The sequence below is a fragment of the Megalopta genalis genome, unplaced genomic scaffold (genome assembly GCF_051020955.1).
Source record: "Megalopta genalis isolate 19385.01 unplaced genomic scaffold, iyMegGena1_principal scaffold0022, whole genome shotgun sequence".
NCBI classification, from domain to species: domain Eukaryota; kingdom Metazoa; phylum Arthropoda; class Insecta; order Hymenoptera; family Halictidae; genus Megalopta; species Megalopta genalis.
In genome coordinates, this window is record NW_027476092.1 from 512,509 (window position 1) to 527,244 (window position 14,736).

The 14,736-nt window shown below is 33.2% G+C and overlaps 1 long non-coding RNA gene across 1 annotated transcript; it reads left to right on the forward strand.

Annotated features, from left to right (window-relative positions):
• The first annotated feature begins 7,626 nt into the window (after nucleotides 1-7,626).
• Nucleotides 7,627-14,126, forward strand: LOC143260871 (uncharacterized). The gene is made up of 2 exons (XR_013035136.1): nucleotides 7,627-7,839; nucleotides 12,569-14,126. It is a non-coding gene; the product is annotated as an uncharacterized LOC143260871 (long non-coding RNA).
• Nucleotides 14,127-14,736: the final 610 nt, after the last annotated feature.

Sequence of the window (14,736 nt, forward strand, 5' to 3'; positions counted from 1 at the left end):
TTCATAAGTATTGCTCTTTCTCGATTTTTTTCAAAATTAAGGTCTTAATGTTTTAAATATATTTCGGATAAAGATATAGGCAAAAGTAATTTTTGAGCATTTTTTATTCCATCGTTTACCCGAATGTATATACTTCTTATTACAGTTTTATTTCACATTCTTTATATTAAATAGATACACGTGACTCCCATTAATATTCGGACACGATATTATTAGAAAAGTTATTGCTCCCTTTTATTGTTTATGGCAGTATTATTGAATCGTTTTCTCATATAATAAAGCACTTCTTAAAGTAAGTAGAAAAATAAATTTTGTTTAGTTATTGCACATGTTCTTTTGTATAATAAGCGACAAACAAGATTGTGACAAAATTTAACGTCGCAAAAATATTCGGACACAACATCTTAGATGCCAGAGTAAAATATTGTATTACATTGACGACGCCGCTAACACATATTGTATATAAATAAATAAAAATTCGTTGTAAGAACTTGGTACCACAGAAATTATTGGTGATATCAGACGCTTTACTTGTGAAAATGGGATGAAAAGGAAGAAATACGTCTTTTGAAATCCGACAATTGGTTATTTATCACAAGGGAATGGGATCTTTTAACAATAAAGCAAAATTAATGGAAACAATCACGAAAATATGGTCAGAAATTCCTACTGAGTTTTGTGTTCGATTAATTGAATTTATGCCACACAGATGCAATGCAGTCCTCAAATCCAAGGGTTATCCAACATCTTATTAGACTGTTATGAAAACTACAGTCAATGATACATCGCTGTTTTTCATTAAAAGTGATTATATAACTTAAGCGGCGTATGTTTCTATGCATTCGTAGGTACCGAACAATTCTATCAGAAGCTTATACTATTTCTTTCGTCCTTTCCTAATTCAATGGGATCTCGATGTTGCGAGCCATCCTTGTCCTGCTCGCCTCTAGCGTACACATGTTTGTATCTATTGTCTCGAGTCGTCTGTAAGTCATTCCTCTGACGGCTTGATTCTTCTCGTCGGAGACCCTAAACGAGAAAGCCACTTGAAAGTGCCATAAAATAGTATTCCCTGCAATTGCTGTCAAGGACGGAAGGACTGTCCTGAAACTATGCTTATCGTAAACGAGAATTTCGAAGCATTGCACAGCATATGGTGTATCTCGACGTATTTCGTTTCTTTTTTGTGAAACCATTTCTAAATAAACCATAGACCTTTCCTAATATATTAAAGAATTTTGTCAGCTTCTTCTTTGTAGAAAATTGTGGTTCAAAATAATGAGGAAGAAAAATAATTGATATGTTTCTTTTTCGCAGGAACAGAGAAAAGACTGTTCCTCAATACATAATCTATTGCAATCAGTGTTTTAAATTTGTCAGATTTTCTGGTAGGGTTTGATCGTATATTTATTATAGTCTACTTGGACTAAATGATATTAACGAAATTAAGGGAATCGTGAAAATAATATAAAATTCCGAGTTACTGCAGTAGCTGTGTGTGTGTGCAATGTAATTTAAGTTATAATTTTTTCCATAATTTAAATATTTAATCTTTTTAACTTACTTCTAATAAACGAATTTTATTATGTCTGACGGTGCATTATTTTTTTATACAATATTAATCGATCTTGTAGTAATATGACTGAATCTTTTGGATCGATTAAATATATGTACTACTCGATTAAAAACATCTAGCATTTAACATTTTCAACTATTTCATCATAAATACTGTACGATATTTTTGCAGTATAATTTATGCTGAAATTCATTTGCATCTTGTAATTGCGAAACAAATGACAACCTAGCAGAGTTGTACATTATTTAGATAATAAATTATAGAAACGTTACGAAGAAAAGATATTTCTTCATCTTTATGCAATATTGTGGAGGGTCCTAATAAAATAAGTATCTTTATTCGATGTGTTTGAAATAAATAATTTTATTAGTCGAGAATTTGTCCGACAAATAAAAATACCACTTAATTATCAACACGTAACTACATTGCTCCAGAACAAAAACAAATCAATATTCATAGAATCGTTTTTCAAATAAAGATAGGAAAGTGTCGAATATGTGGATGCTTGGTCTCAAGTTTCCGATTATGCTCTCTAGTTTTCATTTCCGGGTAATACAGTATCTAACAAAAAGATAACATACTTTAAAACTAATGTAATTTTTATTTATGTAACATTACAACTAAAATACTGTTTCTATATAAATTTGCAAAATACCACTATAAACATACACAAATGAAATAAAATTGCATTTCGCAAGTGTAAACAATTTTATTTAAAAAAAGAGAATTTTTATGGAAATACAGTCGGACAAAATGTTAGCACACTTAACTAAAGATTATGTATGTCAATAAATCAAGCAATAATATTGAATGCCTAATGTTTTGTGGCTTCATCTTTCCACTTATTAACAGTCGTCATTATCTACGAAGTTTCTTTATTAGTTTTTTGTTCTAATTGTTTCTTATCATCTTAAATACATTTTTATCATTCGGCAATCTTTTGAAATTATCTGCCATTTGCATAATGCATGGTTATGATTTTCGCAACAATTTTCAACGATATAATTTCGCTGATTAATCCTCGAGAAAAAAATTCGCGGCATCACCCTGTTGAAAAATATGTACAGGGTATTCCTGAAACTATATACAAGCGGTCACCGGGTTATTCTTCATAAAAAAGAAATGAAAAGATATAGAGTGACTTCTTTTTTTTTTAGGATTTCGTTTTTGAGAAAACCAGGTTTTAAACCTTGCTTTGTACATACGCTTTTCCGGCTATAAGCGATGTACAGCGCTTAGCAAATTTTCAATCTCGATTTTCTCGAAAACTAAATCCTAAACAAAAAAATATTATTTTACACTTTTTTCATGTTTTTTTTTATTTGGAATTACATGGAGTCGAAACATAATTCTTAGTGAAATATGCCATCATTATTTTCCACCGTATTTCCATAAAAATTCTTTTTTTCTGAGTAAAATTGTTTAAACTGGCGTAACGTAATTTTATTTTATTTGTGTATGTTCATAACAGTAATTTACAAATCTGTATAGTATTAGAATCTCGGTTATTACCTTAAATAAATCTAAATTACGTTAATTTTAAAGTGTGCTATCTATTCGTCCGGCACTGTAGCTCGTTGAGTTTCTTCTTCTTTGAGCTTCTTCACATGTCGCGAAGTAAAGATATTTTTCTACCAGAAAGTATCAGTGCACATTTCTTTTTACATCCATTTCCAATACATACATTTTTTATTCAAAGCGTATTTATTCGTGGCGTTGAATATAATTTTCATCTTTTATCTTTATCTTTATATGAAGGCTACGAATAGATTTGCGGATAACTTTTGCCAGAATTTTGAAGATTCAAACTTTTACATTCTTGAATATACCTTCATAAAGCAGAGATTGAAAACAATTATGACATCGGTTTCAGTTCGTGAAAGAATTATGGAGAATCCAAAAATTCTCATCAAACAGTTTCTATTGTTTAATGATGGAAATAAACAAAAAGCAATACCGCGTATCCAATTAAATAATGATATTTTATTCGAAGTATGCACACGTGCTATTTTATGTCCTTTATATCCGTTTATGTAACTGCGACAGGCTGACTAGAACGCGCTGTTTGACCCATCAATTGAAACAAAAAACTCAACGCACACAAAATAACTGCCGAGTAGCGACGATGTCTTCGAGCACCAAGGAGAAATGTGATAGTTGAATGCCGACATTTAAAATCGATATTATGTATATAGGTCCATAACTGTTAATTTTCAGTTCTGTATGATAGCCAGATAGGATTAGTATGTCACTTACTGTGCCCATTAAAGTGGCGTCTGAAGTTTTCGATAAATTATATGGTTTTCTATGTTGATGTCTTTTATGTTGTTGATGTTATATATGTTGATGTCTTTTACATAACTACTAATTTTATTATAATTGAAATATATAAGGAACATAAAATATTTAACAAAATATAAATAGTAGTTTTCGATCGAGTTACTGTGCCTTGTAAGAATGAAAAGTTTACTACTGCGTGCTATTTGAGCCGTTCAGTGCATACATCGATTAACTCCACTTTTTGAAAAATCTTAAATTTATGTGTCAAAGCACTTGCTATAGTCATAACTTTTTATATTTATAATAACTTCCCTGAATAATAAAAATTAACACCATTAAACGGCAACATTTTTTTGGCCATTGAAAAATAAGTAATTTATTTCAGAAGTCATTTTGATTAACTCCATACCCTAATGTAATCGTTGCTTTATTGTCATGCATCAACGCTTTGTTTTAAACAGCCGAAGATGCTTTCCCCCCTCTCAATAATATTGGTAATAAAATCGCATCGACAAACACATTAAAAAAAAGCGCAACGCAAACGGTAGTTAGTATAACAGTGATCTCGCACGCTGAATGTTACTGTCTACTTCACCATTATTGCACGGCCTACATATTTTCTTGGTCTTTTCATCATTACTCCCAGATTGTTTTTAAAGAAATAAATATTATACCGTTATAACCAAGATGAGTGAGACTAATAACAACGTGGATGACGAAAACAGTGATGGTTCTTCAATACGATTTATTAACAGAAAGTGTGGTTCAAGAAGACGTTTATCGTTTTCCTCGGATTCATCTGATTGCAACAGTACAAATTTCGCAACAAACACGTTGATTGGGAGGAAAAGAAGTTGTAATCCTGATAAATGGACACGAAATTTACAAAAGCATAACAGAACAAAAGGTTTGGCATATAGGAATAGGGGAGGAAATTTAATACCTGCAAAAACATTTGTCGATATAAAATGTAGATGCCGCCAAAAGTGCAACCAAAAAATTTTTTCAAATGAGAGAGAGACTGCCATGAAGGCATTTTATAGATTACACAGTCAGCTTGACCAAAATATTTTCTTAAGAGGTTATATTAAAGTCAACGAAATAAAAAGAAGGCGCCCCACGAATGAAACTAAAGAACGAAGATCACATTCTTTTACATATTACTTTCGAAAAGACACACGTGATATTCCCGTTTGCAAAAAATATTTTAGAGACACTTATCAGGTGAGCGATGGGCGGATATACAAATGTTGTCCTAAAGAACAAGTTACATCTTTGATCTGCGCAAAGGCCATGTTGCAAGCAATAAAATAGATGACACAAGTGTTATAAAACATATAAAGTTATTTCCAGCCTACCGTAGTCACTACACTAGAGCTCAAAATCCAAGACGACAATATTTAGATCCTGACTTAAATATTAAGAAGATGTCTGAACTATACGTCACAGAATGTGAAAAGGAACATGTAGTACCAGTGAAAGAAAAGTATTACTATAATGTGTTCTCTACAAAATTTAATTTACATTTTAAACAACCATCAAAGGATACGTGTCAAAATTGTGATGCTTTGCAAATAAAAATTCAATCCTCAGACGGTGAGGGAAAGAAGATGGCAGAAATTGAAAAGGAAACTCACTTAGAAGAGGCTGAACGGGCTCGCAGTCAAATGGCTGCCGACCGAATGGCAACATCAGAAAAAGTTTTCTTATTTTCTTTCGACTTGGAAGAAGCTTTGGCCTTTCCCAAGCTGACCACATCCGTAGCTTATTATAAGCGTAATTTATATGTTTATAATTTCGGATGTCATGAATTCATTAAAAATATAAGCCACATGTTTGTTTGGCCAGAAACTGAAGGATCTCGTGGGTCTCAAGAAATTTCATCTTGTCTAATAAAGTACATAAAGACTTACGCTACAAACTTTGAAAAAATAATAACATATTCGGATTCGTGTACCGGGCAAAACAGAAATATTAAAACTGTCTTAAGTTTATTGAAACTTGTTCAGAGTACGGAAATAAGAGCTGAGTCAATTGAAATGAAATTTTTGGTAAGTGGGCACAGCTATTTGCCTAATGACTCAGATTTTGCCATTATTGAGTCACGTGCGAAAAAAGATCAAAACATTTTTTCACCAGATGATTGGTACAATATAATCAAAACATGTAAAAAGAAAGCTCCATTTCATCTAATCCAAATGACCCACCAAGATATTTTGTCAACAAAACCTTTAGAACAATCAATCATTGACAGAAAAGTAACCGTCACAGGCTTTCCAGTAAATTGGCTTAAAATACGCTGGATAAAATTAGAAAGGTCCAAACCCCATCTCATACAATTTAAATGTGATTATAATGAAGATACAGAATTTAAAGCCATTAATTTAAGAAAATCTGTATCAGGTAGACCGCAAAGTTTGAAAAATATATATCAGCCTTTATTATATCCTAAAGGCAGAACTGTGACAAGGGAAAAATGGAGAGACATGATGGACCTGCTAAAATACATTCCTCCTGTTGAACATGATTACTATAAAAACTTGACAACAAATCGAAATGACGAATCCTCACATCCAGTTGATGAAGAAGACATTATTTATAATATTGCTGATGAATTAATTACAAATAATATAATATAACAGAACTGTGAACATTCATTTTTATGCAAAAGCTGTAATAAAAATATATAATAACTAACTTTTTCTGTAATAAAAAACTTAAAAATTTAAAGACTGAATTTAACTTTACTACTTTTTAAGTTGCCAAATTGATTAACTCCACCAGTCACATAAAAGCTGTAACATTACTGACGATTATTTTTTGGCTATTCTTTCTTATTAATTTTATACAGCGTCAGATGAAAGCTATATCTGTATTTATGCATTCTACATTATATGTGTGAATCTATATTATAACAGGAATTTTAGAAAACAATGTACATCGTTTCATCGCGTTTCTCAACTTTTTCTTTTATGGAGTTAAGCGATGTGTGCACTGAACGGCTCATTTACTGAGCCTTTTCTAGTTATCATCTGCACACTCATCTAATTACTATATGTCAATCTCTGTGCACTGATCTAATCACTATAAAGAGTGCTACGTAAATACTAAAGTTCGAAAATTGTATGAACTTTGGGTATCATAATTTATTACACATGTTCAGTACAATCACGTATAGCGTATACACATTTCACGGACAAAAAAAGTAATCTTAAATGTAACACGTAGTTTGCTGTAAGAAGGCTCAGTCTAGACTGTTTTTCTGCAATTTGGTAGAGTTTTTTGAATATAATAATTTATTTTTTTGTTTTGTGGAAAGCATGATTTTTGTATTTTTTTTATCTTTATTTGCAAAGTGATTCGTAAGTCTTTTAACAAAATCAGGAAAGAAGGAAATTCTGCGGCTGGAAGAAAAAACACTGCATGTCACATGTTTTCACTTTCGAGATGTTTGTCCTTTAAAGTTCTGGCCACCAATTCCTTTCTTGGTTTTCCATTTATTGAGCTTATCGTATTTGCATAAACTGAAATTTCTTGAAATTGTAACATGTTGCGGTATTTTCTACAGTCACTGAATTATGCCGCGAGATCTAGGACGCTCGGAGCGTGGGCTGAGTCGAATGGTGCCGGCCCTGAGCAACGGCGAGTGCGCGTAGGGTTTGTGCGTCGTGCCGAGCCGTGAGTCTGGGGAGTGGGGAATGCCTCGTTTCTGGCTGAGGAAGCGATCTGCCGAGAACGAGGATCACTGTCGCGTAGATCGTAGCGTTGGGTGTTTGGAAGAAATAAGTGTAACTGTGACAATTCGAGCCGAGATTAATTCATACGAAATGAAGGAAGATAGCCGCTAAAGACCATAGGGCAGCAGGCGAAATAATAAAGGACAGTGCTGGCAACAACTGGCAGCGACCGTTCCAAAGATATGTCAAGACTAGTGACCGGCCAGGATCCGCATTCGTAACTGGGAATTTCTGATCGGTTTTTCGGTAAGTCTCATTATCAGTACGAATTTCTTCATTTACATTTCGATGGCTCGGACATCTTCTCTCGGCTGGGCTAATTATTCGCCAGTGCGAATTATTACACGCCACGTGCGTTACGCATATGGCGTCTTGAGAAAGCTTGCGAAACTGGAAGCACGTGTCTTCCACGTGGGCAATCGGTTCTTGCGGATATATGGCGTCGCGGCCATATTTATTTATATTAATATTCGGACAACTTTTAAAACGCCATAACTTGCTTAGAACTGGACTGAACAACTTGAATTTTGTTATTGCTTAGAATGATTAAAGAAAATAATATATGACGAAATATATATAACGAAGATTTAAGAAATGCATTTCATAGATCTCGGTAATTTATATGCATGTTGAAAATTTCAGCGGAATCGGTTGACTTTGGTATAAGCGGTAAACAATTAAAGATCGCAAAAATCGCAGTTTTGTCCTGATTTTTAATATTTCTGTCCAATAATTGTGAGAAAGTTGCTGTTTTAAAATTTGTTTAATGCTCGTAACTATGACCTTGCGTTAACTGATTTCGATGAAATTTTCAGCATGCATGTAACTTATCGAGATCTACAATTCCTAATATATTTTCTTTGCAATATGTAAGCTTATTTTCTAATAAAATGTCGCTTTATGGGCATGTCTTGTATTTATTTCTTTATTTCTAGATATCTGAAACTGTTTCTTAAGTTGTTTAATGTAAGTATTGTATAACATACTGTATAGCGTACCTGATTATACATTCACTTCAGATTGATCCTCTATAACTTGAGATATTATTTTATTGTCGTTAAGAATATGAAATCCTTTATCATTTCCTTCATTTTTAATCACATTTTCTACATCGCACTCTACGCAGTGTGAAATGCACCTTGCAACATTATATATATAATTTTGTGATTACGGTTTGTTCGCTATCTGATCTTTCATGCAAAGATGAATTACTTTCACCGACTTTTAGAAGCTGTTATTCATTTTTATTCCTCTATTCGTGTTTGCTGCATCATCTTCTTTGCATTTTAATATGTTATCTTTATAATTTTTTTATGATATATACAGTAAATCTACCAATGTTATATTTACGAGACAAGAGATTAATTGTTTCTGAAGCGTCTATTAATTTCAAATTTTTCTTCAATACAAAGCACCACTCTTTTTCTCTTTTCGTTTGATTTGTGTGAAGACGTAATGAGAATATATTTTCTGGACGAATCACATACATACAAGTAACTGAATTAAATCGTTACTTATCTTACATTCTATGCAGGAAGACTATGCTAGAATTTCTAACTAAGAAACAAAAACAGTGTGTTGTATAATGGGTATGTCGCGTAGACTGGAGTTGGATAAGAGGAGCATCGTTCCTGGCATCCAATTGTTGGATAAACACAGTCCAGATAAACGGTGTTTTACTAGTTCTTGTACTAGTTGTTCTATCATTAGTATTTATTTAAGATTGATGTCGTTTCTAAATCTCTATTTTATACTATTTTAAGATTTGTTTATAGTATGTATTTTTTTTTGTTGCAACTTGAATGTCCGAATTATATATAATATATATTATATATCATCAAATATTTCAAGATTTAATGAAAAGTATTTGTTTAATATAATGTTTTACAAGTAGTGTATAAACAAGGATTCGGACCTGGACAAACTAATCTAAATTGGAATCGAAATTGCGTAGGAATTCCCTCAATTTATTTTCTTTATTACATCACCGCCCAATGCTTCATCCTGTAGCAAATGATAAAATGTCATGGTTAATAGTAAATCAAAGACCTATGCATATAAACTGTGAATCGTTTAATAGAGTTCGATGATGTACCTGCGCTGTTGTCTGTTTTTGAGTTGAAGTAAATTACCTCTCAGATGTTATACCAACAGAACTTTTATGATTTTCATTATTTTTATCGGTTTCTTTGCTTTTGTTACATGCTCCACTGCCATTAGCTTTATCTGTTTTTTCCGCTTCTTCTTCATCGTTACTACTACTGACAATAACTATTATCTCGTCATTATTGAAGGGTTTTACCGGTCTATTAGCAAATAATGTTTGCATCTATAAAATAGCATGCGATTATCCAATCTGTCAAATCTGATAGTATATTATCATTTTTAAATGAGTTTGTTTGCAAGTATACATATACTTCTGTCTTTTCTTTTTGTGCTTCCTCCTTTCTCTTATCACAATAATTTTTAATTTCTTTCCTGATATTTCCAATATCTGCAGTTGTTTCAGTAGTTTCCAAACATAGCACAAGTTCTTTTATTTCACGACTATATGTAAAGAATTAATTGTAACAATACAATCGAGCTTATAATGGCAAATCAATATTTTGAAATATTACATTGTATATGCTTGACCTCTGTAGGTTATTAAAAGCGTTAGTGTTATTTTTGTTAACAAATTTACCTAATGCTTTATTTAGATCATTCACTGTTAGTATTGTTCATAGGTTTTTATTTTCAACCAAACTGGTGTCCTTTTAGTTTTGCTTGTATGTGGTTTCCACAAAACCTTAATTCTCCTAGTTAAAAAACCAAACACAAATTTTACCTTCGAGCACCTTGTAGAATATCGCAATTTTTGTTTACCTCAGTATAGCTCATGTCAGTCGTATCCTGGAGTACTTACCGGAACTTCTTGTTTTACAGAATACAATTAATTCGTGAGAATTAGCAACTTTATCACAATATTTCTGTGCCAATCTAAAATACACATATTATTTATTTCCATTTATTACTTGTATTCGTTAATATACTAATAGAATCTTACCTGGTCGAATCGAACCGTTCTTTATCTTTCAAGTAAATTACTTTCAATCGAATATACGGCAAGACCGGTTGCTTCGGATGATTTGACAATTGTTCCGCGGTACTAGGAATCAATTCATTTTCTATGAGTCGGTCGACGATATTAAAAACTGATTCTGATAGCAATCTATCATTGTTACTTTTTATATTTGTATCATTAAGGACCAGAGTGTCAAACACAAATGGTCTAACGGTTTTTAATTTCAATTTCTTCAACTTAAACTTATTACCGTTTACGCTAAGTATGACAATGTGTTTGGCCTTTGATTCGCCTTCGCATAAAGAAATCGCAATCTGTAAGTGCGTTTTTTAAGCAGTAGTTTCTTATTTTTCATGCATCATAATTAATAAATAAATCTAAAAATATACCTGTTTGAGAAATGTAGTATTGTCTTTTAGAGTTAAACACGTGTGTGATACAACATTCCTTTTCCCCTCCCCACACGACAAAGTCAACAAAAGAGGGAAGGTGGGCTTCCGAAGTATATCCACGTTTAAGACATGGTGCACGTTTTTTATGTAAAACAAACAAATTAAAGCATTTCACCTATGAATGAAAATCATTTGCAATAAAAAAAAATGGAAAGACCTCTCAATACATATATGGATCTCATAAGTTCACCTTAAAATCGTTCAACATCCGTATTAATTTATCATCGTTCATGCAGCTTAAACCAAAAATTGCAACATGGGTATTACCCATTTTTATCATCAGTGGAGGAATGATCATTTTAGGGGTGGCTGTCCATTTTCCAAAATAATTTATGAAACCAGACACAGACAACAAGTCCATTTGGCCCATTTATTCTATAACCTATAATTTTGATTATAATTACTAATGGCTGAATCAATGTTGAAAAATCACTGTACTTAAACTATTGATATTATATTTCTTACTTGGATGGTCATTTTTCCCGTGAATGGAAAATAGTAGCATGTCAATATTAAAATTTGGATCCTAAAAATTTACAGTTTTAAAAGTACAGTGTGGGAATGTTAATTCTGGCTCGCTCAAAAATTGGATGTTAATTGCTCTGATGAAAAAACAATCATTAATATTTGTCGTACTTCAAATACCATCTTATATTGATATTATCATATCTTGCTAACCTGGGACCCATACAGTATTTATTTAACAATTCCATACATTTTAATTCATCATAAGTTGTTGGTTTCGCATCGTGAAATAAATCTCCACAATGAAATATAAGGTCTACATTTTTTTCCTTGCTACATTGAAGTATTTCTTCAAAAGTATTAATGCTCTCATCCGATGACTCTCCTGCTTGTATAAATTAATTATTTGCAGTATATATGTGCGTGTGTTGCTGTCAACGGTCATGATGCTACCACTGAGTAACCACATCAATGGCCTTGCCATTTTTTATTTACTGTAATGTCTCCAGTTACATTTCGAAATATGTATTCTTCGATGCATTCTCGGCATCGACTAGCGTTTGATGTTTCCAGGATTACAGAACCATATCCTTCACAATGACAATCTGCCTCACTTCTGTGGTTTCCTGCGATGGTATGCCAGCAGCCTTCAGGAAATAATTCTCTTTCTTCTGCTGCCACTCGAGACCAACATTTTTCACACAATTTGTATTCTTCAGCTTCAAACACGAGTTGCATTTTCCTTATACATTAGCATATTAAGAGATCCTCGTGTACCTCTGGATAATCAGCGGGATTTACTTCATCCTGAAAGTGATTCCAATCTTTAATATGTGTCGGACGAACTATCGAAGACGAAGGAGTGTTTTAATTTATCCTGATGTTTCGCGATTAGGTGTCCGGTCGCATCTGTTTTTAAAATTGCATTATTTATATCCGACATCTACTATCTCGTATGGCCCGATGTAACGTGGATCGAATTTACTTGTTTCAGGTTCTTTTTACACATGGACGTATTACTCCACCATAAGTTATGTCGGATTAGCTCACTTATCGTAATTCCCGAAGATTAATTCGTGGGATGTGAAATTCGTAGCTTCGTGGACGGAGGTATTTATATGAAATCATGGCAAATGGTAAGTAGAGGTCCCATTCTTCATATGACTCGATGTATTGTTTTAGATGTTCTGTTAATACAATATATGGCTCCTTTTTAACGATCCATCTCGGCAACATGTAGCATTAGTTTCCCAAGAAACTAGTGTTTTCATCTATCGAAATGGATTTTGGTGTCTCACATATTGCAATGAAATGACTCGCGGACGCGTCAGCTATTATCATGGCTTTAATATCTGATAAAACAACTGCTAACCAATACTTTTTTAAATTGTCTCGCATAGTTAAAATGTAGCGATTTCCATTGATTGTTTTTGGAAGTAGTCCAAATGTGTCGATGGCAAGTTCGTCAAAAGGTTCCAGAGATGTGTCCGTAATAATCACGGGTTGACGGGTTTTGTTCTGATAAGTGAACGAACGAATTCTTGTGAATCTTTTCTCATTTCGGGGCAGTCATATTTTTCTTTTAACCCTTTCGGTACGGAGGACCTGGCCGCGGTTATACATTCGTGGAACGAGGAAGTTTTTCGCAAGAGTGGTTGCACTGTCCGACAGCGTAAACCGCGAAAACATGTTTTGCGGCATTCATAGAGATCTCGAGCGTGATTGACACTAAACTTTTCATTCAGACCGCGACATCGGTTACTGACGCGGAATTTAACGTGTTTGAAAAACATTTCTAAAATGTTTATACTGCTTTGTCGTAACCTAAACCAATCCTCGGCAGAAAACCGAGATTTCGACGGTATCTTATCTCGCGGATCAGACGGAAAGACAGACAAAACAGGCATGGCGCTTAACGTTTTAAAATCATATCTTTTTCTTTACAGTACATTAATTAAAGTAAATGGCATTGATATAAATAATATGGTCCAATATTACAAAATTAAAATAAATAACAAAATTAATAGTGTAACATAATAAATAATAAAACTAATAGTGAAATATAATCAACGACAAAACTAATAGTGTAACTTGGTGTGATAGTTTTCGAAACAAGGGGAAACGCGCAAGCCCACATTACATTGTTCGCACTGATACTTGGATTCACGTCTCACACCACCAGCCGCACATACAACACATCTTCGTTTTCGATCTTTTTTCCCCGACTGATATATCGAAGGAAAATGTCCCCCTGTGAGCCTTGTGGGATAATTACTTCCTGACTTGCTGCACCGATGATATTCATGATTCTTGTGTTATTTTTCTAATATTTCCTTAATCAACTGAAGGTGAAATTTCGCCATTGGGATTTGTTTTTTTGTGGTGTGCTTATATAGGCAGTATGCGTTTCACGCGCAAATGTCGATCAAGTGGAAAAAGTATTTGCGATACCACTTTAAACTTTTGCGCGAGTTGCATCGATAGTAATTATCACCATATCTGATTTATCGATTGTACCCATTGAAGAGTTATAATCTATTACGCATTTGGGCTTTAGAACAATTTAATTTTTTCTTGACTTCTTAGGTACTTCTGCAAATTCTGCGGTTTGGATGAAAAAGCATATATGTGAAAAGCATATAAAATTTCTTTCTATCAAACCATTTCATTGCAAACAGATTTTCAGATGAGCGGAACACTGCCTTTCCTTTTTTCAATTTATCAGTTATTTTAAGCATCTCTTTCCGTCTTCTTTGCACAGTGCCACAAGCGTTCGTACTTTTTTCGTGGGGTAGGTTGAACAATATGGGACTGGAAAACCAGTTATCCAGATAAATACAATAGTCTTAGTTGCCAACCCAATGGCCTTTGTTTAGAAAAGGTTGCAAAAGCGACATTACAATGTTCCCTGGCTTTCCAATATATTGATATTCGGTAGCTACAGTAGCACTAGCCACACAATAAATGATTATATCTTGGATATAACCCGTCTTGCAGTCTCAAAGTAGGAATGATTTTATGCCAAACCTACTCCTCTTCGAGGGAATATATTTTTTAAACGAGAGACGGTCTTTGTAGAGGAGTAGACTTTCGTCTATACATAACCGCTGGTATGGCTGAAATGCATTGATAAAAAGATGTTCGTAGCATTTCCACTACTTC